Source organism: Lates calcarifer, unplaced genomic scaffold (assembly GCF_001640805.2).
Source record: "Lates calcarifer isolate ASB-BC8 unplaced genomic scaffold, TLL_Latcal_v3 _unitig_1294_quiver_1846, whole genome shotgun sequence".
NCBI classification, from domain to species: domain Eukaryota; kingdom Metazoa; phylum Chordata; class Actinopteri; family Centropomidae; genus Lates; species Lates calcarifer.
Window position 1 is genome coordinate 1 of NW_026115421.1, and position 4,914 is coordinate 4,914.

At 34.6% G+C, this 4,914-nt stretch overlaps 1 long non-coding RNA gene across 1 annotated transcript; it reads right to left on the reverse strand.

Annotated features, from left to right (window-relative positions):
* Positions 1 to 1,218: 1,218 nt before the first annotated feature.
* On the reverse strand, positions 1,219 to 4,490 carry LOC127139333 (uncharacterized). Its single transcript, XR_007809514.1, has 5 exons — positions 4,089 to 4,490; positions 3,404 to 3,464; positions 2,851 to 3,062; positions 2,044 to 2,104; positions 1,219 to 1,702 (listed from the first exon to the last, which is right to left on the reverse strand). It is a non-coding gene; the product is annotated as an uncharacterized LOC127139333 (long non-coding RNA).
* Between the last annotated feature and the right edge of the window lie 424 nt (positions 4,491 to 4,914).

Consider the following 4,914-nt stretch of genomic DNA (forward strand, 5'->3'; position numbering starts at 1 on the left):
TGTCATAGTATAGTCAGGCATCAAAAATGGTAAAAAATGATGTCACAGTCAAAATGGTCTAAAATGTCATAGTATAAGCAGGCATCAAAATGGTCAAAATATTGCCATGGTGTGGAGCGTTAAAAATGGTCAAAAATGATTCACAGTCAAAAACGGTCAAAAAATTTCATAGTATAGTAAGGGGTCAAAAAATGTCAAAAATGTCAAAAAATGTCAATGTATGTATAGTCAGGCGTCAAAATTGGTCCAAAAATGGTCAAATATGCCATAGTGTGGCTTTAAAAATGGTTAAAAATGATGTAACGGTAAAAATGGTCAAAAAATGTCATAGTATATCAAGGGATCAAAAATGTCCAAAAACGGTCAAAGAATGTCATAGTATGGTGTCAAAAATGGTAAAAATGATGTCATGGTCAAAAATGGCCAAAAAAATGTCATAGCATAGTAAGGAGTCGAAAATGCACATACATCCCTCAAACGTCATAGTATAGTAAGGTATTAAAAATCGTCAAAAATAGTCATTGTATGGCAAGGCGTCAAAAACCATAAAAAATTTTCTTTCTAATTTCTATTCTCTGAAATGTAAGAGGTTATTTCTATAATAAGAGGAATAGCAAAATATGTATTTTGTAATGGAGACATTTGAAGGATAGTTAACGTTTCTTCTTCAATTACATTTGTAATAGAGTTTTAGGACTCGAAGCTTTGGACAGTCTCTGTGATCAATATGTTCTGTCTCTGCAGGAGAAGGAGAAGACTGCAATACCTGAAGAGGACATCAAAAATAATAAAATGTTCCTAAAGATGTGTGGACATGTAGAAGACTTTAATAAGCTTGTGCTCATCAATACATTTAATGTGGGGTAACAGAATATAAGTGTCTTCAGGTGGTTAAGCATGTCATTATCTTTGCTGTGGTTTGCTCAATGTTGTCTAGAACAGAATCAATAAAGCTTAGTAGCTTAACATCTGAGTTGAGTTTCTCTATTGTTGTTTTAATAGCACAAAAATGATTTTGTAATGCAGAAATTACAACTATTCTCTATTTGCAGTCATAACCCTAACCCTAACCTCCAGCTAAAAGTTGCTAAAGTAACCTGTAACCCTAACCCCTGGCTACAAGTGGCTGAAAGCTGTATCACAACCCTAACCTCTGGCTACAAATATTCACTACCACACAATATTAAATAGACTGGCAAAATATTCTGTGTTCAGAAATATTTATTTGAGTAAATTCAGTGTTGCAGCAGCAAAAATAGAAGAAGGCATGATATAAACACAATATAAAAAGAGTGTAAATACAAACAGTGTAAATAAGACTACATGCACAGTAATAGATTGGATTTGAGTACTGATACTGCAAATAATAATAGCAAAATAGAAATAGCGGAATAAGTGTCACAGTAAAGTAAGGCCTCAAAAATTATTTAAAAATACACAGTACAGTAAGTCATCAAAAAACGTCTGAACATAATTTAATGTCAGTCTCAGACAGTTAATGTAAAGCTGTTTGTGAATTACCTGGAGGCCTCCTGCAACTCTGCGAGCACAGACTACGTGTCTGTGATCATGAACGATGTCTCTGCAATGGTGGACTATGTCTCTGTGATCGCAGACAATGTTTCTGAGGTCATGGACAATATCTCTGATCGTAGACAATGTCTTGGAGATTGTGGACGATGTCATGGTGAAGTGGTGACACCTGGAAGAGATCAAAGAGAAACGTTCAAAGGAAAATGATTTATACACTACTACCTATTCCTCATCAACAGTTTAACCATGAAAACACAGAGAAATATTCAACATTACAGCTGCTACACTACAGTGTTTCTAGTGACATTGAACTGAATAGGTTCTTCACATTTTATGATTTACTGTACTAATGAGAAAGTGAGAGAAAGAGGGAGCGACAGAGAGCTGATGTTTAAATTCTTCATTTTCTTTGAACTGTAAATTCAGACTTCAGATCAGTTACTGAAGATATATAATTTAATGTCAGTGCTATGTGTTGGGACAGTTGATGTAAAGCAGTTTGTGAATTACCTGGAGGCAAAGAACTTCATTGTATGAAGACTCTCTGTGATCATGGATGAAGTGGTGAAACCTGGAGGAAATGAAGGAAAATGATCAATACACTACTCCCAATCCCTTATCAACAGTTTAACCCCAAAACACACGTAAAGATTCAGCATTACAGGCGACCTGGAACATTTTCCAAATGTTAGAGTAACTCAGAAAATATGTTATTTACTGTCACATATGACAAGAAAAAGCATCACATCTTTAAGAATCAATAATGATAAATATTTGGGAAAAATTAACTAAAATGATTATCTCAAATCTTAATTTCTATTATACTATGAGATTTAAGATAATCATCAACTAATCACTGAAGGAATCATGTATATTACTGTGACTTGCATAATAAAAACTTTAACTTAGATATATTTTTTTCAAAAAAAAAATTTTTTTTTCAAAATACCAGAATGAAATGACAAACACAAAATCTAAACCTAACCCACAAACACTGTGTGTGACTGTGAATATGTGGGTCTGTGGAAAACAAAGGTAAGACGGCTGCTTTAAGTTAGTTCCTTTGCCTTAAGCCACGTCATAGCATAGTAAGGCGTCAAAATGGTCAAAAAATCTCAAAAATGTCATTGTATAGTAAGGCATCAAAAACCATTGATCAATGTCATTATATACTAAGATGTCAAAAAATGTTGTAGTATAGTAAGGTGTCCAAAAATATCTTAGTATAGTTAGGCGTCAAACAATGTCACACTTTACTGATATACTGAATACTGAACATAAACAATTTAATGTCAGTGCTCTGTGTCGGTGAATTACCTGGAGGCCTCTGTCTTGGTCTCAGAGAACTTCTTCACTGTATGTAGACTCTGCGAGCGCAGACTACGTGTCTGTGATCGTGAACGATGTCTCTGCAATGGTGGGCTACGTCTCTGTGATCGCAGACAATGTTTCTGAGGTCATGGACAATATCTCTGATCGTCGACAATGTCTTGGAGATTGTGGACGATGTCATGGTGAAGAGGTGACACCTGGAAGAGATCAAAGAGAAACGTTCAAAGGAAAATGATTTATACACTACTACCTATTCCTCATCAACAGTTTAACCATGAAAACACAGAGAAATATTCAACATTACAGCTGCTACACTACAGTGTTTCTAGTGACATTGAACTGAATAGGTTCTTCACATTTTATGATTTACTATACTAATGAGAAAGTGAGAGAAAGAGGGAGCGACAGAGAGCTGATGTTTAAATTCTTCATTTTCTTTGAACTGTAGATTCAGACTTCAGATCAGTTACTGAAGATATATAATTTAATGTCAGTGCTATGTGTTGGGACAGTTGATGTAAAGCAGTTTGTGAATTACCTGGAGGCAAAGAACTTCATTGTATGAAGACTCTCTGTGATCATGGATGAAGTGGTGAAACCTGGAGGAAATGAAGGAAAATGATCAATACACTACTCCCAATCCCTTATCAACAGTTTAACCCCAAAACACACGTAAAGATTCAACATTACAGGCGACCTGGAACATTTTCCAAATGTTAGAGTAACTCAGAAAATATGTTATTTACTGTCACATATGACAAGAAAAAGCATCACATCTTTAAGAATCAATAATGATAAATATTTAGGAAAAATTAACTAAAATGATTATCTCAAATCTTAATTTCTATTATACTATGAGATTTAAGATAATCATCAACTAATCACTGAAGGAATCATGTATATTACTGTGACTTGCATAATAAAAACTTTAACTTAGATATATTTTTCTCAAAATACCAGAATGAAATGACAAACACAAAATCTAAACCTAACCCACAAACACTGTGTGTGACTGGAAAACAAAGGTAAGATGGCTGCTTTAAGTTAGTTCCTTTGCCTTAAGCCACGTCATAGCATAGTAAGGCGTCAAAATGGTCAAAAGGTGAAAAAGGTGTCCAAAAATATCTTAGTATAGTAAGGCATCAAAAAATGTTACACTTTATTGATATACTGAATACTGAACATAAACAATTTAATGTCAGTGCTCTGTGTCGGTGAATTACCTGGAGGCCTCTGTCTTGGTCTCAGAGAACTTCTTCACTGTATGTAGACTCTGCGAACGCGGACTACATGTCTGTGATTGTGGATGACGTCTCTGCAATGGTGGACTACGTCTCTGTAATCGCAGACAATGTCTCTGTGATCATCTTTCTCTGACTGCGGATGATGCCTTCAAATCAGGGACTCAGTCACTGCGATTGAGAACTACAGAACTACTTCACTGTATGAAGACTCTGCGATCGTGGATGAAGTGGTGACACCTGGAGGAAATAAAAAGAGAAATATACAAGGGAAAATGATCAATACACTATGACCTTTTCCTAATCAACAGTTTAACACTAAAACACACATATTCAACAGTACAGCCAAACCAGAATATTTTCCAAACGTTAGAATGTCTCAGAAAATGGGCTGTTTACTGTCACATATGACAAATAAAAGCATTACACCTTTAAGAATCAATAACAATAAATATTTGGTAAAAATTAAAAATTATTATCTTATAATCTTAAACTTCTATATTAATTGTCAATCAACTAATCACTTAAAGAATCATGTATATTACTGTGAACTGCAAAATAAAACCTTTCACTTTAGTACATTTTTGAAAGCAGGGTTTTAATTTATGGTATTTTTAATTATACTTGAGTCCACATGCAGACAATTAACTGACAACTACTTTGAGTTTTATTAAAAATTGGTCATCTCATTGGCACATTTTTTTCAGACTTGGTAAGTCTTTAGGAAATATACCTGTTTGGCTTGTAAGCTGAGAGCTGGTGTTTCTGACCAGCCTGCAGCAGCTGAACCTGTGAACCTGGAAAACAC